The sequence below is a fragment of the Chaetura pelagica genome, unplaced genomic scaffold (assembly GCF_000747805.2).
Source record: "Chaetura pelagica isolate M959 unplaced genomic scaffold, ChaPel_1.0 scaffold44, whole genome shotgun sequence".
Lineage (NCBI taxonomy): Eukaryota > Metazoa > Chordata > Aves > Apodiformes > Apodidae > Chaetura > Chaetura pelagica.
In genome coordinates, this window is record NW_009952883.1 from 356,116 (window position 1) to 381,877 (window position 25,762).

Consider the following 25,762-nt stretch of genomic DNA (forward strand, 5'->3'; position numbering starts at 1 on the left):
CAGGAAACACCTGCATCATGGCACTTCCTTGCTTTTCCCCAACCCACTCACCCCTTTGATTTTTGCTATTTTGCTTTATAATCTTTGGTAGGAATGTGTTCTTCATTGTTTGTTTCATGGCAAGGCTCTCACTGGCAATTCCAACTGGTCAATATTTGTGTTTCTCAACCAGTCCAAGAGCCACACTACAAAATCAACTTTTTTTTTTTTTTTTAATTAAATCATTACTTTTAAAATTGAAACCGTTCACTGAAATAAATACTGGACTGCAATTTCTCATTTGGAAGGCAGGGCAAAACGGGATATAAAGATTGCCTATTATGCTGAGCCATATCCTGTAATTATTTCTTTGCATATCCATTCCAGTCCGTCCATCTCCTGACTTTACTTGCTTTACTCTTTTACAATTTAAAGTTATATATAGAATGTTATTATATAATATATGTTACCCGTAAAAAGCTATATTATGTTCCTAATTTGAATGGTTATATTAATACTCTTTTTCCATATCTGAATACATTGCATAAAGGTTTTTTTTCGTTTCACTACCTAAACATAAAAACATGCAAAACCATAATACTGAGGCCAACCCTTCATATCTGTTTGTTTCTTTTGTTTATAAAATCATAGCACCTATTCAGCTTTTGAATACAATTTAAGATGTATATGTGTAATAGACAGAATTCACAACAGTAGTGTAAGTAACTTATTTAAAAGTGATATACCATATTAGGAATAGCAAAAAAGAAAGATTAAAAAGTTAAATAAATTAAGTTTCAGTAGATTCATCTTTTTGTTACCATCTGTGACTTATGTAGAAAGGTCACTGACCAAAAATGAGGGCAGAGGGAGAATTTCACACATTGTGAAATGCATGGTTTGTTGCACAGGTTCAAAGAATGCATTTTGTATTATATGAGTATATAAGATATAAAGGAAGTAAGCTGTGAACTTCCATGAGTTTTGTGTTTGTTTTGGTTTTTTGTTAGGTTTATTTTTTGTTAGTTGTTTGCTTTTTTTTGTTTGGTTTGTTTGGGTTTTTTTTTGTAGTGTTGCAGTCATGAGTCCTTTCAGAGCATTATCTTTAACTGCTTTTTAAATGAAAAACAGAATCCTGTTTCTATCAACAAAAGTCTACTCTGTTCTTAGCGAACAATTTGTGCCATGGTATCAAGAAAATACTAGGAAAAACCTTTCAAACAGTGCTGTGAGTGTGTTTCACATTCTCCTCTGTGTTTGGAATCTGTCATAAAAGCAGATTTTCTTTTTTTCTGCCTATCACCAGGATATCTGTGCTGTGTGTGTTATATAGATGTCATGAAAGTACCCACTACCGTGAAAGTATCTGGCATCACACATTCAAAACCACATACATCAAAACCCTGGAAGATCAGCATAAACATTTATGAAGTTTATAAGTCACTAAAATTTCAATAAAAGTCCAAAGACTAAAAGTAACAATTTAATTAGTAGAATGCAATTAAGTTGTCCCCAGCTCCCAACATAAAAGTCCTGCTGTAATGGACACCCATTTCAGAAACACTGCCTCTGTTATCAGTCTCTTGTTTTCTCTCACAGATTACCCTTTCTATGCTGGTTTACACTTTTATAGATTAGAAAGCTATGTTTTGGTAATCTGTTTTCTTCCTTTTTCAAATCACAGACTGTATTAGGCTACATAATTTTTCATTATTATTTTGCCTGTCCCTGCACTTATTAAGTGCCTCTTTGCACTCCATTTCATTAAAATGTAGTTCTTAAAAGTGACAAAAAGGAGGCAGTAATCAGAGATTTTCTTCTTCTGGCAGAAGTTTATTTCTATTAAAGCTTTTGCTTTGCAGTTTGCTTACATCTTTCTCAAGTTCTTCCATCTAGCTCATGCCTGCTCCGAGCTTCCAGCCAAGCTGTTACCTATTATTCATTGTCATCGTTCCTGTGCCAAATTATTATTTTTTTTTAATTACCTCACATCTCCATTACTTAAATAAATGAGGGTTATATTGATAGCATATTATCCAGTGCAAAAATATTCTCTGTGCAAAATAAAATCAGCAGAGTTTCCCTAGAAGAAGGTTAACTTATAAACCTGTTTAGGTGTTTAAAACTCTGAGTCAACCACATTTTAGATAACAATAAAGATCCAAGTGTAAAAACTGATATCTTGACTTGATATCATGAAAATAAAGATTCCTGATAAAAAGTAAGTTTTCTGTAACTATAGACAATTGTTTTGTCTAGAGGTCAGCTTTGCTATCAACTGAGATTTTATCTTTCTGCTTTTGTGCTTCACACTGTCACGTCACTGTATTTTCACGAAATACAGAAATTTCTATTTCAGAAGAGCCAATAGATTTGAAGTTAAGATACGGAAACTAGTAAGTTAAACATGGATCGCCATAATTTATGGTGTTGGCTGTAAGTCCAGGAAGCAAGAACTGTCTTTTTAAATTCAGTTTTAGAAAAAAAGAAATGAAACACAAGGTTTGTTTTCATGCAGAAGAAAAATGAAAGACAAAAGCTCGTAACTGCTAATGAAATTTAAGTTTTGACTTTTATCCAGGAACAGAATAACATACTATGATTTCTAATGACTGATACGAGACTGAGATGTGCTTCAAAATTAGACCAGAAGCCATATATCATGAATATGGAAATTTTGAGCATTTTTAGCAATTTCAAGTGAATTGATTAACATCAAAAGTCCTGCCATAAGCTGGCATGCATTATCAGAGCACCAATAAATATAATACTGTTTTTCCAGATGTAACCTGTCTGAAGATCTGGCCAAAGGTTTTGCACATGTAACACATATATAGAAGTGCTTTATTGAATTTCTGTATTTCAGCACAATTCTTTAAGATTAAAGTAATGAAAACGAATTAGGGGTGTATTTGATTTAATCCAGAATTGCCATTAGGAGGCATTCACAAAATAGTCATTCACAAAATCATATCTTCAAAGAAGTAATTTTAACATGAAATTAAAAAATGAAAGAAATGTTCAATTCTATTAATACAAGTATGACCATGGCACTTTGAAGCCTTGACAGATATTTTTGTAAATCCAGAATTAAAAGTTCAGAAATTTAGTCCATATATTAGTTAACAAGTAGATATTTCAAACATAAATATTCTACAATAATTACATACTCTAAACTTTACATACTACAGAACTCTTTTACTATATAATATATGCAGAGTTACTGTATGATAATGAGATGAAAGTTTTATCTGATAAATGGGAAGGGGATACTCAAACGAGCCAATGTTTCAGTCACTTAATGGAAACTAATTTTTTTAATAAGTTTGTTATGTGTATGGGGCAGGTATGTAGAATGTCATCATAAAGATGGATTTTGGGAGCAGAGTATCTCCTCTTGGCATGCCCCAGGTCAGTTCAGCTGAACATAGTAAAAAATGAGCTTCTCAATTTTCTTCTAGAACCTTCTCTATTTTCAGAGACTGTTGTCATCTTTGTCATTAAAACACAGGTATTACAAAAGCAAAAGGCTCCAGGGAACTTTAGAGCACATCTAGTGAGTTCCCCTCATTTACTTTCATCTTACATTAAATACTGAGCATTTACACCTTGCAGTGTTCTAAGTCTCCTCTTTAGTCTCTTGTCCCCTGAAAGCTATGTATTTCTTTGTTCTATCTACTTACTTTGATATGTCTGTCTTTACAAAAGGCATCTAATTTTTCCAACTTTGCTTCCTTTTGTATTAGCACTTAATAATAACACCAACATTACTTTCTCTTTTATTAGCCTACAAAAATAACAGCCAATAACAGCATTCAAGAAGTACTATAATATCATGAAGGATGGAAAGAAAGATAAATTGAAGTAAAGATAAGAGCAATCAATCCTAGGGATTTTCACATGATTAAAAGATGTAAGATACTACCTTTGTGAAGGTAGCATACAAATGTGGAAGATCTGCTCTACCACTGAGTATAACTAAAGACCAATTTATCAACTTCTGTTAAAAACAGTTCCATGCTAATTCTGCTACACTGAACATTTCCTATGAATATACTATTGCAGTCTTCTTTTATATCCCCTTTCAGTTCTTGTCATCGAGAACTGATAGTTACCATGACATTAACAGTGAATATGCAGAATACACTTCTGCAGACTGAAGGCTTCTACAGCCTAATCCACTGTGGACTTCTTCCCTTCTATTCTTCTCTTGTGTGACCCCTCCTGAAGTACTGTGTCCTCTTCTGGAGCAAGTCATACTAAGATCAATGTGTTAGGTATTTCCAGAAAGTGTACCTTCTCTAGACCTTCTCTGAATCATCCGGTGGAAATTCTTATTTTTCTCTTCTGACTTCACAAGACACCTGGCTAATTTTTATTCTTGAAGTAGATGCTTAATGCCTAATGTTAACAAGGAGATTTATAGAAGAGGAACACAAATTTTACTAATACAAAAAAAACACCAAGACAAACAAACAAACAAAAAACTGTGCTCTAATGAGTAGAATGTCAAATAAATTCCTTCAGAAAACGGATAATAACGAAGGTATGACACATACTGTAACTGGCATATGAAATACCCCTATGGTAAAGAAACAATTAAATGCAACAAATGTAACAAAGACATCAGAATGTGATCATTTTCAGCTCAATAATTCAAGAAAATAATCATCTAATCCTGCAGAATATATGGTAATTCTTGAAGTGTGTCTAAAATCAAGTAGAAAAGTTTTGGTGGGGTTTTGTAATCCATTGTTTTAATAATTACTCCTGTGAATTCACTGGATATTCATTTGCATAAATCAAGAAAAAGAAATGGAGACTGGTTAAGTACCAGAGAAACATTAACTTAGTGAAGAATACAAATATGAAAAAAAAAGGACAGAAAAACAATTATTAGAGACCAGCAGGGGTCCAAGGGACTGTCTCTTCATTCTTTTACTTCTGAGGACAAGAAAGAAGAAAGAGTGCATACACTCATTCTTTGAGTGTAGGAAAACCTCTCTTCATAAGAGATGCTACATATCATCACTTGCTGTCTCCAAGTGCCTATTTCAATAAAAAAGAACTTATAAAAATATATGAACTAGTATTTCAGGCACACTGCCTGTTATCAGACCTCTTGGGAAAAGTAATAAATGCTCTTCTCAAACAATGATTATGTTTTTCCTTCTTGTACTGATGTTAGATTCTGCTCATAAGATCTTGTGGACCATTACCACTAAAAAATCCACTTGAACCCCTTGAGTTGAAGTAGCCTTCCTATTAACTCCTCGCCATGGCAAATCTTTGACTAATTTTAACCATCAGCAACACATCTTCAATTAATTAACTGCTGAAGCTATATACACTGACAGATTGAATTAGCCTGTGCCTCATACTGAGATTGACTTCCTGCTAGCCACAAATATGTCATTGTTAAAACTGAACAATCAAGAATTATCTATGCCTACATAAGCTTTCAAGAACCTTTCATTCTTATGAAGCACAGGGAATAAAGAGGCAGGAAAATAATAAGGAATTGACAAAATATTTCTGTAGCCCCAAATTGTGGTTTTAGATTATCCTTGCCAGTGCATTTAGCAGTAGAGGACAATGTTCCCAGTCTTCACAGTGTCCCTTTTCTATGGTCTATCTATTGCAGATGCCAGAGTGAGTATTAGCAGTGATCATGCAGCTGATCCTGTCTCTTTTCCCTTCAGGAAGGAACATATTCATATATTAAAGTTCTACTGCACAGACATATGTAAAAAATCATACATAACCTGCTTTACAGTACTATTCTGTCGGTTTTGCAGACTCTTAACCAGTCCCATTTTTAAATAGCAACTTGTCCCCAAACTTTGGATTAGAATAGAATAGTGTTACCTCAGATATCTCTAAAACTCTTCAGCACACTGCATTTTTTTTTCTTCCCAATTAATTGAAAAGACTATGTATGATTTAAGGGTTTCCTAGGTGTTCTACAAATCATTGTTAAACAAAATATTGTAATTTCAGACTGCTGAATCTAGCCAGTGAAACTTGGCAGTGTCTAACTTTATCCTGAAGTAATCACAGACAGAAAAAGAAATTGTAATTATCTTTGAGCAAACCCTGTTTAGTTATCTTGTCTGAAATATACAGATCTCTATCCCACTACCTGTCTGTATGACCTATATGTATATAGTTTTTGTGTTGCAGATATCAGATATTCACACACCTACCCGATGAATTAATTAACAGATTAGTGAGCACTAATCATCACCTTTACCACTTCAAATGCAAAGAATTTCCTGTTTATAATTACCCTTTTAAAACACAGAACATTATGAGTCTATGTCATTAATCTGCAGAAGATACACCCACTCAATTGATGCGCGGCGAGCGGTGGACATTGTCTACCTGGATTTCTCCAAGGCTTTTGATACAGTCCCCCACAGCCTCCTCCTGGAGAAACAAACTCGTTAAGACCTTGACAGGTGGTGTGTGTGGTGGGTGGGGAACTGGCTGACAGACCATACCTGGGGTGTGAGAGCAAATAGACACTCCTCAAACTGGCAACCAGTCACAAGTGGGGTCTGCCAGGGACCAATATTGGGCCCAAGGCTGTTTAACACCTTCATAAGTGACCTGGATTTTGGGATCAAGAGCACCCTGATGAGGTTTGCTGAGGACACCAAGATGAGTGGAGAAGCTGACACTCCAGAAGGGAGGACTATTCTCCAGAATGGCTTAGACAGACTGGAAGAGTGGACTAGCAGGAACCTTATGAAGGGAGTAGTGTAAGGTCTTGCACCTGAAAACACATAACTCAGGAGTGCAGTTCAGACTGGGATCCACCTGGCTGAAGAGTAGCCCTGTGGAAAGGGACCTGGGGGTCCTGGTGGATAACAGGCTAAACAGGAATGAACAGTGTGCTGCAGCAACAAAGAAAGCCAACAGAATGCTGGGCTGTATCAACAAGGGCTTTGCCATCAGAGATAAAGAAGTCATCATCTTGCTCAGACCACACCGGGAGTATTGCCTTCAGTTTTGGTCCCTGCTCTACAAAAAGGGTGGGACAGGCTGGAGAGGGTCCAGAGAAGGGCCACAAGGATGATCAGAGGACCTGCTATATGAAAAGAGGCTGAGAAAGCTGGGTTTGTTCAGCCTTGAGAAAAGAAGGCTTCAGGGAGACTTCATTACCATGTTCCAGTCCTAAAAGGGTAGCTACCAAGAAGATGGAGACTCCAGATTTACAAAGAGTCATATAGAAAAGACAAGGGGTAATGGGCACAAGTTGCTCCTGGGGAGATTCTGATTGGACACAACAGGTAAATTTTTCACCATGAGGACAATCAAATATTGGAATAGTCTCTCAGGAAAGTGGTGGGTTCCCTTTTGGACAGACTTATCTCAGCTTGACAGCTTATCTTTCTGAGCCATCTTGTATAAACTCTAGTATTACCTAAAAAGTTTGGACCAGATGATCCTTGAGATCCTTTCCAACCTGGCATTCTGCGATTCTATGATAAAGAACCTGTCAACTTCAGAAGCCCTCAGGAACACAGAAAAAAAACCCAAGGTGCCTCACTACAAGTAATTTTTAGGCTCCCAGAACTTGATCTCCAAACAGGCCATACTTTGAACACTGTTATGTTATTGGTGCTGATGGATTGATGAGTGTGAATGTGTGACACAAGATAAAATTTGTTGCCACTGATTGCAGAAGCTGGTTTACTCTAATTTCAGTGCTTGAATGAGATAAGAGTAAAATAAAAAGCTTCAGTGTCAAGCTGAAGAGTATCAGTTTTTTTGAGATTTTTTTAATAAAGCAAAATTTTCAGGCCATTGGAATGTAGATGGCAAACATTGTTTAGACTCACATCATTAGAAGATCCCTGGTTATGGGATGGATGATACACTAAACCTGCTACCATGGAAAAATAAACCTGAGACTGTAACAGTAGGATCTGAAAAAGACATTGTTCAAAGTATTGCTTATTCCACAGTCAATTATTTATATATAAATATAAGATTAATATAGTGAATCTAAATATGTTATCTCTCTGAAACTTTGAGGAGGGAAGGTAAGGAATGCGTTCAGGGGAAGAAAAGTGGTCCTATCTAACAACAAAAGCTGAAAAAAATTTACACCAAAAAATGTTTCTATATGAAGGTAAGAACTGAAAGCCTTTGCATGTCTCACAGTTATTATTTATTTTTAAGAGCCTTAAAATTGTCTAAGAAAAAATAAAATACAATTGGAGACTCTTATGTGTGCTGCATACATGAACATTTGTTTATAACTCTGGGAATCATTGTATGTAAGTATTCATTTCTGGTTTAGAATGCCTGCTCTACTGTACAACTCGCACCTGCATGATATTTATGGAAATAAACACAAGAGAATGCATCTTTCCTTCTCACACAGGGGAGACAGGAAAGTAGAAAAAATTAAGCAGAATATTATTTAAAGGCAATAAGGCAGATGTGTAGATTTTCAAACTATTTTAGTGTACTGGAATAATACAGTGAAAGGTTGAATTTCCTTACTGTGATATTTTTCCATTTCTACAAGCAACAGCAATAGGGAGAAATAAACACTGAAAATGGTATAAATAATTAGTTTCACCATCCAAGTAATACAGTTTCATTCAAGACAGAAAACTCTCCCTGCCATGATGAGAAAGCTAACAAGTCTCCCTTGGTTTTGGTTCTGTTTTCAAGCACTTTGTTTCATTGCGTATTTTTAAATGTAAAAGTAATGCATCATATGCCAACTTAATGCCTTTGTTATCAGTCAAAACACGTTGAGAAGTTCAGAATTGAAATAACCCATTTTACCAGTTACATTAACAATAAAGTAGACAAGAAACCAAAGAAGTCTGTGGTTTAGCTTATCTAAGAAAAATAACTCAGAAGGCTCTAGCAAATAAAGATTTGATCTGAGTTTTAATTATGATCACCTGTCATTTTAGTCTCTGACAAATATCTAGTAAGGAGATGCAAATAAGAAAAATTGTGGGTGAGATACTGGCCAGCTACTGAAAGTTCATGGCTTTGTACAGTGTTGCATAATTGAAAGTTTAGGGCTTTGCTTTAGAGTACAGTGACAACTTGGATAAGCCCCTTTTTTTTTTTTTTTTTTTTTTTGTAGTCCTATTTATTAAAAAGATGCAAATTAAAACCAAATATTCCTCTTCTTTATCAGGCCTTCTAAGCTAGTATTTGAGCATGTAATCACTATTGCTACAGATGCATACGATAACTATAACTACTAAGATGCTTATTTTGGCTAGGGTTTGCCACAGATTTTACTACAGTAGGAAAAAGAAAAACTGAAAACTGACTGAAAACTCATTAAAACCTCATAAATAGATGGATAGTGATGGTGAGATTGATAGAAAGACAGGCAGTGTCAAACACTTTTTAATTCTAGACAGGATTTCCATAACTGTTTCAATTTGATGTATTCTTAATTTGCTGTATCATATGGTACATCAACTATTTCCTACTGAATCTGGCAGCATTCTTGGAAAAGGAGGTGATATAGGTCAGACAAATGGATGGATATAATCCTGTTTTATTTCTGTCATTCAGCTCTACAACAAGGCTCATGAGACAGTACTTCTGACAGCAAATCCTGTCAAAATAAGACTCCTGAATAAACAAGATGAAGTATGTTCTTTGAGATCTTGCCCAGGCAGAAATAAAATTCCCAATAAATATAATTTACTCTTTGATTGCCTTATACAGCCATGGTGTTAAGATGACCATGCAGATGGTCACCGTACTGGCACAAGTTAAAAAGAATACTTGTAAATCGTATACTCAAAACTCTCTCATAAAGAAAATTGCAGGCAATTGGATATGGTTATTAGACTGTTAAACAAATCAGAAAAAATAGTATTCTTAAGGCAAATCAATTGACAGTTGGCAGTAAAAAATGCACTGTTTCAAAGTAATTTTCTCTCTGGTTTATTACATTTATCGTAAATAAAATAAAACATTATAAAACCAGAACTGTTCAGACTTGGGGTTTATACTTATAACAATTAAATATGTATTTCATTACTCAACCGAATCAAAGAATCATAGAATAATTTAGGTTGGAAAAAAACATTAAGATCATCAAGTCCAATCTTGAACCCTTCTCTGCCATGTCTAAGCCATAGCCCCAAGCACCAGATCTAGATGACTTAAACACATCCAGGGATGGTGACTCAACCACCTCCCCAGGCAACATGTTCCAATGTCTGACAATCATTTCAGTGAAAAAGGTTTTCCTAACATCTAGTCTAATCTTCCCATGGCACAGCTTAAGGCCATTTCCTCTCGTTCTATCACCAGTTACTTGTGAGAAGAGACCAGTGTCTATCTCTTTACAGCCTCCTTTCAGATAGTTGTAGAGGGCAATGAGGTGTCCCCTCAGCCTCCTTTTCTTCAGAGTAAATAGCCCCAGTTCCCTCAGCTTCTCCTCATAAGACTTGTTCTCAAGGCCCTTCACCAGCTTCATTGCCCTTCTTTGGACATGCTCCAGCACCTCATTGTCTTTCTTGTGTTGATGTGCTCAAAACTGAAAACTGTACTTGAGGTGTGGCCTCACTAATGCTGAGTATAGAGAGACTAGTGTCCTGCTTGTCACACTATTTCTAATACAGGCCAGAATGCCACTGGCCTTCTTGGCCACCTGGGCACACTGCTGGCTCGCATTCAGCCGCCTGTTAATCACAAGCCCCAGGTCCCTTGCTGCAGGACAGCTTTCCAGCCACTCTTCCCCAAGCCTGTAGCGTTGCATAGGTTGTTGTGGCCCAAGTGCAGGACCCAACACTTGGTCTTGTAGAACTTCATACAACTTGTATTGGTCCATCGACCTAATCTGTCCAAGTCTCCCTGTAGAGCCTCCCTACCCTCAGGCAGATCAACATTCCCTCCCAACTTCGTGTTGTCTGCAAACATACTGAGGCTGCACTCCACCTCCTCATCAAGATTGTTGATAAAGATGCTAAAAATAATTGTTGCCAATATTTTGCCCTGAGGATCCCCACTTGTGACTGGCCACCAGCTGGATTTAGCTCCATGCCCCACCACTCTCTGGGCCCGGTAGTCCAGCCAGTGTTTTACTCAACAGAGTGGACATCCATCCAGGCCATGAGCAGCCAGTTTTGTCATCAAAATGCAGTGGGAGATGGTGTCAAAGGCCTTACAGAAGTCCGGGTAGACAACATCCACAGCCTGTCTCTCATTGACCAGACAGGTCATTTTGTCACAGAAAGAGATCAGGTTCATCATGCAGGACTTTTCTGTCATAAACCCATGATGACTGGACCTGATCATCTGGTTGTTCTATATATGGTTCATAATGGCACGCAGGATGATCTGCTCCATGACCTTCCCTGGTACTGAGGTCTGTAGTTCCCTGGATCCTCCTTTCAGTCTTTCTTGTGGATGGGTACCACATTTGCTAGTTTCCAGTCGACTGGGACCTCCCCAGTTAGCCAGGACTGCTGGTAAAAGATGGAAAGATGTCTGACTCCAACTCCGCCAACTCCTTCAGTACTCTTGGGTGCAACCCATCTGGACCCATAAACTTATGGATATTTAGGTGGTGTAGCAGGTCACTGACCTTGGATAAAGTCTCATTCTGCTCTACCTCCCTTTTTTCCAGTTCAGGAGACAGACTGTCTAGAGAACAATCAGTTTAACTGCTAAAGACTGAGGCAAAAAAGGCATTTAGCACCTCAGCCTTTTTCTTGTCCTTTGTTACTGTGTTTCTCCCTGCATGCAATAAAGGATGGAGATTCTCCCTAGTCCTCCTTTTGTGATTAATGTATTTATAGAGAGATTTTGCATTGTCTCTGACAGCTGTAGCCAAGCTGAGTTCAAGCTAGGCTTTGGCTCTCCTAATTTTCTCCATGCATTACCTTACTACATCTTCGCATTCCTCATGACAGGCCTGTCGTCTCTTCCAGAGCCATAAAATTTTCTCTTCTTCCTGAGTTCCAGGTAAATCTTCCTATTCAGCCAGGTTGGACTTCTAACCTGACAGCTTGTTTTTTCAGCACTTGGGGACAGCCTGCTTCTGGGCCTTTAAGACTTCCTTCTTGAAGTACGTCCAGCCTTCCCGGACTCCTTTACTCTTCGTTACATTCTCCCAAGGGACTTTTTAAGTCAGTCTCCAGAAGAGATCAAAGTTTGCCCTCTGGAATTCCAAGGTGGCAGTTTTACTGATGCCCCTCCTTACTTCTCCAAGAAATGAAAACGCTATATTGTATTTCCAGCAGACATCTGAGAGGTTGAAGTCCCCCATTAGAATAAGGGATACTGATTGTGAAACCTCTCCCAGTGAGAGGTTTCTCCCACTTCCTCATCCTGGCTGTGTGGTCTGTAACAGACTCCAACCAGTGTATCACCCTTGTTGGCCTTCCCCTTGATTCTTATCCATAGGATCTCAACCCTGTCATCACTTCAATTAATTTTTAGGAATGCATATGTGTCTCTAATATAGAGGGCCACCCCACCACCTCTTCTTCCTCATCTATCACTTTTGAAGAGTTGGTAGCCATTGATTGCAGCACTGCAGTTATGGCAGTCATTCCACTAGGTTTTCATAATGGCAACTATGTCAAAGTTTTCTTGCTGTACAATGGACCTTGAAAGAGCAAAAATATCATGCAAATTAAATGTAAATACTAGAGTCTGAAAAGGAAAAAAATTATTATGAACTACGGGTTTTTTTCCATTATTTTTTTCTTTTTCAAATTAAAGGTTTAGGCTCAAGTGCTTTTCCATTGTTATATGTGTATTTTTATTTTTTAATATCAAATGTCATCCAGGAGCTTTTATTCCCAATCAATCATAGTGAAGTTTCACAAGAGAATGCATTTGCACAATGTCAAGAAGAATGTTGTCAGAAATTCAAATGTATGTGAGAATAAAACAAATTGCTCTTGTGAGAGGTTCTATTCTAGAAACACAGATTGATTTTGACCTAAAATTTCTATTTGTACCAGCATAGGATTCAGGGCTGATTGGTCTTAATGGTGTCTGTAGGAAATGGCTTTAGGTTACTAAAACTTGGTACAAATTTTCTTTGTTTGGGGCTTTTTATTAATTTTATTTTTTCAGATCAATATTGTATTCTAGTCTATTTAGGATTTCAAACTGTGCACATCACAGTAATCATTTGAACCTGGTCCCCAAAGCCAAAAGTGCTTGTAGTCTCCTCAATCATTATCACTAAGATATAGCTGTGGAATTACGAGAGCTTTGTTTTTATGAGCTACATTTCTTGTTCTAACAAACCTCAGCGGCAATTCTCATCTCAATTTTGTGAAAGCAGAAGAAACACAGTGCTGAGGAAAATTTTTATTTTCTCTTTTACGGTCTACTCTGTTTCCTACTACAAGTTTTTAAGGGCAAAAAGTATTTAAAAAAAATGTACTGCATTGCCACATAAGGCCCAGTGACACTTATTCTACAATCAGAAGCTAGGGGCTGTACACTCAGTTAAAATGAACTGGTGTTACTCTAGTTTCTTCACTGGGGTGGCATAATTTCATATCAGATATGAAACCTCAGTGCTAGTCACTAAATTAGAAAACATAGTAGAATCCAACCAAGGTATCACTTACCTGTTTTCCCTTAAAAAAACTGCAGGCATGAAACAAGTATTTTAGGTTAAAAAGAATTATTTTAATATAGTAATTTCCCTGACTGCAACTCATTAGGCCCACACACAATTTAAAATGACATTATCAAAATGTCTTCAATAAAGAAATAATATAGGTCACTGCAGTGACTTAATGCACTTGAGTAAGAAATATGTTGCTGCCTGCTGCACAGAACAACAGTTGGATTTGGCTGTATATGTCAGACTGAATAGCAGTTACTAAAAACATTCACTTTTCTGATATGAACACAGCAGACAAAGGAACCTTCTTGGAGAACATGATTACCCCAAGGATAAATGGAGATAGAGATTAAGACACTGAGGAGCAGGATACCATTAAGCAGACGCTAGGTGATGGCAAGGAGTAGGGACAGCCATGGCAGAAAGGCCTACTGCCAGCTGCAGCCACCCTAATCACTGTAAGATACGGTGTCAGAAACATGGGAAAATGTAAATAGGGCTAATCAGCAGTGAAAACAGTTGGCTGTGATTTGCTATATTGAAATGGGTGGTTAGGAATGACTGTCAGATTTAGAGCAGAAAGAAATGATCAGAAGTCACTGCCAATTATAAAAAATACTTCATCTTAAAAGGACAAAGTTCTGGATTCTTGAAAACACTGTGACAGGAAATAGAAAATGATCCTTCATTGAATTACGAAGGTTTTTAAAAGGATGTCACACCAATGACTGTATCATTTCTCAGATCATATCTTCCAAATCTCATCTCTAATATAAAGACAAGTTTGCTTATACTGTAGTTTTGACACTTCAACTATTTCTGCTTCAATATACATTTGAATTTAAGCTAAAAATCCTGTTTGATATATCTGTTATGAATAGCCACAAATAAATCACTCAGTAAAAAACTGAAGATGCATCTTTAGGCCAACGTTTGTGTAAGAGGATTTTGCTGAAGAACTTGATAATAGAATTGGACCCTGGTTCTTCTAAAGAGCATGAGTATCTGTGGGAGTGAAGACATCCATTAGGAGACTGCTTCCATTGATTCCTACTACACAATTCAATTAAGATACACAATTCCATTCAGCTTCAATTCAGTAATCAGAAGGACATATAGCTGTTTGAGACCTCCTGCAGTGCCTGAAATATCTCTACTCTGCTGACAAGTTTCTGCAATTCTAATGGTGGAATTCAGGTCTAGCTTTAGGTGCCTACATGTAGGTATCTGCACATACAGTAGATGCCTAGGTCGCTAAGAACAGCCAGTGTAGCCTTGAGAATGATTTGCTCTTCTGCAGACAGGTTGCAGTACTGGTTAGCTAAGTGTTTAAGAATCATGTAAGCCAGTGTTTTATTGCCTTGGGAATGTTTCTGCTCCTAACCTTTGGGCACCTGGTCTCATCTGAGTCTCTCTAGTGAATCCCACCAGGCCTCTAGACACCAGCAGGCATTTGGATGCAACTCCCTGAATCAGATCTGCCACCTCCACAGGTCTCTGCAGTGAGTATCTGGGTAACCTGAGTGTGTCAAGTGACAGTAAACACATCTGTGTGGGCAGTCATGCTCTAGATTTGCATTATTTTTAACACAAGGTAAACATATAATGCTCACTTGGAGGTCTCATTTTAGCTATCTTGATCATTAACCAAATCCCAGTCCTGGAACTAAGCACATCAGAATCCAAGTAAGCCTGAGGTCCAAGGGATGTCAACAGGAAAAGAAAATAAAGAGCATGTATATATTAAATCTTCAACTATTCCTTCCATTAAGGAAGGTTTCTAATCACATACATACTATGTAGCCCGAGCTCAGTAGTTAGAGCACTTTTAGATATTTTTCAGGAAGTGTCAGCAGATCTAATTTTAAAAGGGCAGGTCAGGATGTAATGGTATATATAAGCTTTTATTTCCTTCATAAGAAGGTTAATATAGTTTTAAAAGGTAAGGAAAGAAAGAACATGCTGTAACCTTTTATCCTTGTCTTTAATCTGACAGTAAGAAAAACTGAGGAAATGCAGCCTGCCACCTCCTCTCACATCACCACACTCTGCTGTGTGCCTGAAGTATCCAGAAAATGGTATCAGTTGCAGACACATGCAGATGGGTGAACAGATGCTCCCAGGAGACAGGCATCCCCTCACACTGCACAGGAAATAAGAAATTAACTCTAAAGAAAGCAATCACATGGGGAGAAAGAAAAAAAGGTTGGCCTTCCATGATTGAAATATCCATTGATACTGTCATTGCTGTTAATGGTTCAACAATTTGAACTGAAGTCTTCATTGTGCCCAAAAAATCCTACTTAGAGCCACTGCAGAGTTCTGCTGCTCCAGTGATTATATTGCCAGCATGATCCAACTTGTATCTCTTAATGAAAATTATCCCATCTGCATGGTGATGTAGAAGATAAGCATGTTTCTCCTGTGGAGACATCACTGCTGGGCTGGTTGTGGGGAGAGAAGACCTGGTGTGGAGAAGAAAGAAGCTACTTTTCATTGGCAAAATTATTGTTTCTGTAGGCCATTCAGTATATATTGGGACCAGAAGTTCTGGCAGGATGAAACGATCAGATACAAAAGAGAAAAAAATAAAAGCTCTTCAAATGGTTTAAGGCCAGAAAAGGTTTGCTATGTCTGAAGTAGCTCCCTTTAATTCAAACCATACTGGTGGTTACAGCAGGAGTCTGGGATGGAATAGAATGGCTTTAATGGGGTTTGAAGGCAGTCCTAAATTGCAGGCAAAGCAGCAAGGGGAGATCTAACTTGCAGAGAGCTATTGCTTCTTACAGGTTTTTTGGGTTTTTTTGCCCTGTTGAGTCCTTTAAAAAAAATTAAAATATTGCCACAAATTTCAATTATTATTTTAGACAAATTCTAACCTTATTGAATCCTTAGTTGAATGGCAATTATAGGACTATATACAGTAATGCAAACTGCTGACTGGACTCTTGCCCTGCTAAACCACACCTGGAGGAAGGAAAAGCAGACAGAGATACTGCTATCCACATGGGGAAGTATTAGCAGGTACATTTGCAGAGAAAAAAGATGAAGTTGTCTCCCACTGTTCTTATTAGCATGTTCTCTACTTCTTCCCTATGAGAGAACAGTAGTTTTTTATTGATGCCTACTGGGCCTGAGCATATCTGCATTTAAAAAAAAAACATACCTAGAGACTGATACTACTAAGAAATAAAAATGAAGCAAAGATTCAACTAGGGGACTCCAGGAATATTTGGGAAGCTTTACTATATAGTATTTATTTGTCCTGTTTAACCTCCATTCATTTAAATAAATGCTAGCTGAAATATAGAAAGCTCATGAATATTTAGGAGGAGTTTATTCTAAGACAAAATATTTTCACACAACTATCTTATTGAGGCTTGTCCATACTTACTCAACAGGACAATGGGGAAAAAAAGTCCATCTTATAAAAGATTTTGGCAATTTCACCTCTTCTGGTGAGAAAGATCTCAGCTGACTGACTGCAATACAGCATTTGTGTAATATTTTAAATGCTCTAGTTCCTACCAACACAGACACTAAAAAGAAGCACTTTACAGTATGAACAATATTAGAGCTAAGAAAGTCTATTTTTAAGTTCTATAATCATCTTGAGGATTGTGAAAATCAGAAAGAGCAAATAAAATCAGCACATTTGACCTGTTATTATTCCAGAATTCCAAATGAGGATATAAGTTAAAAGGGATGAGGTAACTGCTTAGAGAGAACAAACAATTTATGACAGTATCTGAAAAGTTTTCCATTTTTAAAAGCCTAAAGGTTTAACATGTGTTAACAATAAAATGTGGCTGCCTCCTTTTACCAAAGCATAATACATATTTTATATCCCAGACAATTGCAACTAGACTATACACAGTAAACTTAAAATATCAGACCATGCTTTCTCCCACAGCTTGTAGAATTATTTTACGCAAACCAAATGATTATGCTATTATGTACTAACAATCAGATAGATCACTATGAATAAGATTAGCTACTCTCATTGCTTCTCAGCATCCTAAGATAATATGAAACGAAAGAAATAAAAGAGAATAAAATAAAATAATAGAATGAGTTTCTGTAGGATTGCCAATGTGATGTTCATGTGTAAAAACGTCATTACAAACACCTAAGGCCATCCCCAGTTGCATTCTTGTGGTTGAACATACTTGAAGGAGTGTAACCAAAGACATAACCAAGCAATGCCATGGAAACAGAAAAATTAAGTTTGTTTTTTTTCTATAATATAAACTGTGTGAAAAAGATGTATGTTTCCCAGAAGTCCCTAATAAACTGACTGCAGTGTATTTCAGCAGGTAAACAATACATCACAAATTCTCAACTACAAGAAAGACTGTATTGAAATTTCAAGGACATAGCAAATAAACAGCATTTATTATTTTTATTTTTCTCATTCCATTATATGCATATAACTCTTTTAAAAACTAACTTCATAACAGACAGATGTAGAAGCAAATTAAAGGATATATAACTGAGAACTAAGAGTACTCCAGTCTGGCAGAGCTTCCAGTCTCAGATCTGAAATTATTGCCAACAAAGCTCACAGTTCTGGCACCCTTTCTCTCAGATTTTTTTTATGTATTTGTCTGCACTGGATTTACATGCCAATATTTTAGCAGTGAGAGTGCTGCAGGGATGGCCTCTGTGAGAAGATATGAGTAGCTGCCCTCATGTCAGATGCAGCTGGTTCCAGCCATCTCCAGTGGACTGACTACTGGCCAAAGCTGAGCCTGTCAGTGATGCTGGTTGTGTCTCTGTGCTAACATACTGAAGCAAGGGCAAAAAATGCTGCACAAAAGCTGTGAGAGACAGGAGTGGGAAAACATGATAGAAACAGCCCTGAAGACAAGGTTGATCAAGAAAGATGGGGGCGGGGGCGGTGCTCCAGGCATTGGAGCAGAGACACCTGCAGCCTGTGGAGAAGATGATGGGGGAAGCAGTTTGTACCCCTGCAGCCCATGGAGGACCACTTCAGAGACCACTGAGAAAATGGGAAGTATCACAGTACCTGTGCTGTTTCTTACATTGCACTTCTGAAGATTCATTGGCTATTGCTGGAGACAGCATAGAGACTTACATGGAACATAGGAGTAACAGTGTTCACTGTGATCTTATTCTGCTAGGGAAAATGAGTTCTCATACATTTTAACATCTTAGTATTTTCAGAAGTCTTAGAAACACATATCAGACCTCAAACAGAAGTTAAAATAAAGTTTTTATAATATTCTATGTGGAAGGTGTGGGGAAAAGATTTTTTGCCATAAGAACTGCTAAAACAGCAAGTAATTAGGGCTGATTTCTGAAAGATGCCATTAAAATATTTTTTAAACTTTTAAGTAAGCAGTAACTCTGAAGTGCTCAACACATTTTCAGCCTTTGATGTCCACTATGAGAACTAAAAGCACACAGTACAGGCTCAGATCTATAAGTGCTTATTTGAAACAGTTTTTACACCAGAATATACTAAGGACTTTTTATATGACTCTCTAGGTTTTAATATATGGATGTTAGAGTCTTTAATGTAGAAGAATATTATAATAAAACAAGATGGGTACTAATATAAATGTCCATTAACTCATTTGCTAATGATCAACATCAGACATAAGGACAGCTGCCAGCAGTTTCATGTCCTTTCATCAAAAGAGAGACAGAGCCTATTTAAATGTTTTAATTGTTGGGAAAGAAATGGATTTGCTTTTATCCAATCAATATTACTTTGACCAAGAATTAATTAAACTGACAATGTTTCTCTTATTGAAGTAACTAGGGGCTTTAATTAAATTCCATTCTATAGTTTCAGAAAGGCATATAAAGAGCAAGAGCTTGTAAAGGATACCTTTTATTTGGTGTGTATATTTGTGGCATGATATTACGAGCAAATAATAAATTCAACTGCAGATACATTAACATTTTACTTTATAACAGACCAAAAGAAAACCACAGGTCTATACTGCTCCCACCTATTACAATATGTATTTCTATTTTGAATTAACACAAAGTGGAATGCTTTGCATGATCTTTTTTATTACAGTGACACAGTATGTGAAAGGGCATCCTTCTCCTACTTCCTCAGAAATCATCATTAGTACTAAACAGACTCTCTTTGCCTATATCTTTAGAAGATCACTGCACAAAAATGAGACACTGCAGAATAACAATGGGATTCATTTAATTGGTTCAATCCTTCCCTCTGCCTATCAGCAGCACAACTCAATATTCACTCTGAGGCAAAGGAGTTATTAAAGCATTTCAAGTGATATTTTCAAAGGGAAGCTACACTTTTTCTTATTACCTCTTCAAATCTGAATCACTGGGTGAGAAGGGAGGCCAAGGAGATGAAAAAAGAAAATGCCTAATTCCTATGAAGTTATTGAAAATAATGTCATGAAATCAAACAGTGTTGTGATGTAAGAAATCTTCAGAAGATAAAATGCACTTTAAGCAAAGGATCTAGAATACAAAGTCTTTCTGCAAATGGCACCACCTCAGATCACTTAGCCTAGAGCTTCTATCATTTCAGTCTCCTGGTGTGATACTATTCTAGTTTATTTTCTTCAGGCTGCTTTGTTCACTAGGGCAAGTAATTAGAGTAGGAAATAATAGAGCAAGACTCCCAAATTAACTTTCAATATTATCATCTTGTTGCTAGGGGCTAAAACAATACTAACATTCATAAATCTATATACCTTTCTGCTAAACAGCTATTAAAATAAATGATATAGTAAAAATCATATTCAGCCTCCATGTTCTAAAATATGGCCTTTTTGTGCAAACTAAATAGCATATGAAGTAATTAGAAGGTTTCTCTGGTTAAATATCCTTCTTAATTGCTCAGTGGTTCAGTTGACACGTGTCTAACCTACAACATCTCTTATGTCGTTAAGTGTCTCCAACTTGTGGCATGGTGGCAAGTTTTCTTTTGATATTAATAGTTTTCAAAGATTACCTGGTTATTCATAAAATGCTGAACACATTAGACAAAAATAAGATCCTTTTTTACTTAAAGTGTATATCCTTTTTTCCTCAAAGTGTGATGGAAATTGCAACCCTCGGGAACTGATTCAGTGTTTTCCAGCATAGGAGTTTTTTCTGCTTCTATATGGATTTTATAAAAGTCAAGATGATATTCACTGGTTGGATAAAGAACTCCATCTATATAAGTCTATATTTTTTTAATGTTCTATATGGTACCATTGTATACAATATACTATTTCTCATATACAAATTATTTAAGCTGAACCAAAAAGGCTATCCACATGATTTTTGTTTTCTGCTTCATGTTTGAGTTGAAACTTTCATTTTTATTCTGCATTACAGCACCTAAAAATTCTGTAGTGTTGAAATTTCGTAGAGAAATGACATTTACTGTATATAGAATCACAGAATAATAGAATGGTTTGGGTTGGAAGGGACCTTAAAGGTCATCTAGCACACCTCTGCACAGGCATCATCCACTACACCAGGTTGCTCAAAGATCCATCGAACCTGGCTTTGAACACTTTCAAGGAGGGGGCATCCACAACTTCCCTGGGCAGATTGTGCCAGTGTGTCACCACCGTCACAGTGACAAATTTCTTCCTAATGTCTAACCTAAATCTACTCTCTTCCAATTTAAAATAATTTCTCCTTGTCCTATCACTACAGTACACTGTAAAAAATCCCTCTCCAGCTTTACTGTAGGCCTCCCTCAGGTACAGGAAGGCCTCTGTAAGGTCTCTCCTGCAGGCTCAACAAGCCCAACTTGTTTGACTGCTTTCATAGGAGAGGCGTTCCAGTCCTCTGATCATCTTCATACCCTCCTCTGGACTCACTGCAAGAGCTTCATGTCCTTCTTATGTTGAAGGCTCCAGAACTGGACAAAGTACTCCAGGTAACATCTTTAAGTGATTGCAACAGCTGTGGGTAATTGTTCAAATTATGCTGGTATTTATGGCCAAGGTATAATCCTTTTATACTTTCAAAGCAACAAATAATCTGGAAAAATATAAAGGCAAAAAACACCTTAAACCTGTAAAAATAGACCTCATGGTTACCTCAGCTCTGTTCACAAAATTATAGCAATGTAACACCAATGGGACTGGGTATAGTATTCATGATCTATGGTAATGCTAAACTTCTGAAATTCTCTTTCAAAATTAGTTTTAAATTTGGATACACTCCTGATTTTTTACCATGACTGTGAAAATAAAAGTTTCTTTTGTGCCTCAACAGTTTTGATAAAGGTTTGCATGAAATTTATTAATATGAAACTTCTAAATGTCTTTCTATTACTGTCTGCATGTGATGTAAGACTCATGTTACCAGCTTCATCTAATTGATGGAGAATTTCACGCAGCTACTAAATCATGGTGATATAAAGGACTATGCAAAAATGTTCATGAACTTCTGCATAAACCCCATATAAGCTAAAGAGCTTCTTATGAAGACTCAAATAGTTTGTAAATAAGCACAATGGCCATGTCATGTTTTAAACCCAGAAGTCATCATTACACAGAGTAGTCTATAATGTATTTTCACAAGGAATGATCTGTCATGCCCTAAACAGATTTGGTAAAAACCTGGTCAAATTCTGAGTATCTTGTTTTGAATTTATAACTTGTCAGTTAGTTCTCAAAGCAGTGGATAATAGCCATCATGGAGCACTTCTGTTTACAGAATCTTTTGCTGATAGCAAAAGCAGCTTCTTTGGCACCTTTTAAAAGATTTTATGACTTATTTGATGTACACGCATCATAAGCTGTTTTGAAAAACATGACATTTTAGGATTTATGCTGAATTTAACTGCTTTTTAGTACCTTTATTGAGTGCATTAACACAACAGTATGTCTGTTCTAAAAGCAGCCTGAGTGTTCTCTGGTGTATATCCATTTTCTAGGCTATTTTCTAGATAATAGACCAAAAGGAAGCATTGATGAGCATGTATCATAGAGCTCATGTTAGAGAAAATATTTTTAAAGTTTTTTTAATCTTCAGTGTTGTAGAAAAACAACTCTATTCCAACAAAACTGCAACAAAGTGCTTACAAAATACTGAAGCTGCCTTCCACATTTTTTTTCTGTTTGAAGGAAAATTTTTGAACATATAGTTCTCTCTTTCAGAACTAAAAACAGAATGAATAAGTAAATAGTTTTGTTTCATAATAAAAAAAACCTCTCTGTTTTGATCATCTTGCCAAATATGTTTTTCATAACCGCTTTACAGGAAAGGTAAAATTTTTAGTGTTATTTCAGAACTAAACACTTCATAAATGTAGCTTTTTTTCACATAATTAACAACCTTTGTTCCAAAATTCTATTCCTTTAATATTAGAGGAAATTACTTCCTTCCTACAGGAATTTGTACTTATGCTGAATAATAACAAATTTCAAAAGTCTTATGATATTGTGTAGCAACCGAATGATCATTTTTTTTTCCCTCAAAGATGTCATAAGATGTCAGTATAAAGGAAATTCCTTTGGTTTCCTGGTGTACAAATTTCATAAGAGAATACTCATCATTTGCTGCCTCTCTCTCCAAAAATAACCTGCAATACCCAGTTTATGTTCTTAGGCTCATGTATTAAAGGGCAGTTTTTACCAACTAGAGCCATAACACAGTTTTATGGTCAGTTCTGGGTTTCAGAGTAGATTTCCTTCCAGACTCTTTCTTTGCAAAGGAGGAAATGATCAACCAACAAAGTCAGCTCCACCAACTGCACCTATTTTTAAAAGGGTCAGAGCCACTGTCAGGACAGGATCAGTATAAGTGAGCACAGATTTTAATAATATATTTTTTTCTTATGTCTGTTTAGTAACACAAGTTCTACAAAGAAGTTTGTAAGGAAAAATAGAATCATAGAATAGCTTAGGTTAGAAGGGATTTTTAAAGGTGATCTAGTCTGATCCTCCTGCAATGAGCAGGAACATCTCCAACTAGGTCAGAATGCTGAGTCGAGTCCAATAAAAAAAGTCCTGTTTGGCTAGTACATACTCTGTCACATTGCATTTAATTAACATCATGTTACACTTATTCTGGAGCAGCCATAATTCATTTTAGTAATTAGAGGATCAAGATTTCATGCTCTTATTTGACTGCTACTTACATTTCAATAACTCACATTTAAATACATTGCCAGCCATAACAGACAGAACTTGCCAGGGAGATGTTATACTGATGACTGACTGTCGTACTGATGATATCACGGACTTTACAAAGGTCAGACAGCCAAGGCACTGCTCTCCTTATACATGAGAGAGATTTTGGAGACCTGGGAAATTGTGAAGTCTGTATTACCTGTCATGCAACCTGGTACTATTAGGCAGAGGATTGGAATACAGGCCTTTTAATAAATTGCCCACTGCATATATGCCTTTCTGTCTAACTCAGCCCACTAGACATGAGTGCACCAACAGAAGAAAGACATGGACCTGTTGGAGCAAGTCCAGAGAAGGGTCACAAAGATGATCAAAGAGCTGAAGCACCTCTCCTATGAAAATAGGCTGAGAGAGTTGGAGTTGTTCAGCCTGGAGAAGAGAAGGCTCCAGGGGGACCTCATAGCCGAGTTCCAGTTCCTACTGTCTCAAGCAGGTCATATCTCATTCGTATCTTCTGATTTCTGTTCCCCAGTTTATAATTTTTTTGTCATGATTTAATTATACTGATGTATGTCTTTGAAGTTTCTAGAGCAATAAACATATTTAAGAGGGTTGAAGAATATGCCAACTTTCTTTCTGAGAAGGGAGACTTTGGAATCAATACTTTCAGATTCCAGGTTTGCTAAGGCCACGCAGTGCAGCTTCAGCACAGTTGATAGCTTGTATTTTTTGCATGTGGGAAAAAAAAATCCAGATACAGGTATTACATGAAATTTAGCTGGATAATTTAATTTGAGAAAAGAGTGTTGCAGCATACCATATCATTATTATACACACAGACAAAAAAACCCCAACACTATTTTTTTTTCCCACCAATGTCCACTAGAACATAATCTGCTCACCCCGTTTATCCCCATTCAAGCACTAATTTCACATAGACTAAATTTTAAATTTCCCCATTTTCTCAGACACCATATGACATGGTTCTCCCCATCATTAGCATTGAGTTTTATAGCTTACTAGATTGCATCATGATGTTCTTTTAATTGGATGATTACGTATATACCCCAGGCAAGTTAATATACTAACATCTGATGATTTAGCAAACTGATCTGATGTTATTTATTTATTTTACTTCTGGCTGAAACAGTTCCTAATTTCAACATCCAAAGCGTAATGCCTTTGTGAAAACAGCCTAGATTCAGAACTTCTGGGTATTTGTGTTAGTGGTAATGAGGGATGCCTTGAGCCATGGGAAAACAATATGAATTTTGTCTAATGTATGTCCTTAACTCCTGTGCTAGGTCCCTAACTTGAAAAAGACCAGCTTAAATATTTATGACACGTCAGTGCTAATTTTGAATTGAGTAATGATCTTTTCTAGAGAAATCCTCAAGATCTATGCTCAGTTGCAGGGTTGCAGACATTGGTTCAGTTTTGCTGCAACAAAGTTTTCTGATTACATTGAATTTTTAAAATGAAAATATGGTTGATACTTCAAATTGAGAGATAGTAAAAATTGAGATAGTGTACTTAAAAAATTTTTTTAGGATGATGGGTTCAGAGCTTGTAATAAACACTAATTTTCTGGGTTTCTGTGGCATTTACTTGTAAAACCTACAGGTCTCCACCTCTAGACTGTGCCTTGTACCGAATGTGCCTTTTTACTTTTTAGCTCTGAAAGCACAGGATGCTCCAAAACAAGTCTATTGCCAGGCTTCCCCTCTACCATCCTTTTAGAAAGGAATGTCTACATTAAAGAGTGAAGGCGATGCAATGGGTATAGATGTATAAAGAGACTTAATGTCATGCTACAATAAAAAGTTTCAAATTGTGGCATGAATATTCTGTGAACACAATCTTTGACACGAGCAGAAATTTTCAGTAGTATCAGCCAAAAATTAATCTGTAACCTTTTGACTATAAGAAAAATTCCACTAACTCAGTCCCTGTGAGGATAAAAATGATTAGATTAATAATATTAAGTTTTGTTTTATTTAAATGAATAATTATTTTATGCCAACATATTACTGCTAACATAGGTGTTTCACTTATGCTTTTCTTTATTTTATTTGATTAAAATTCTTTCCCT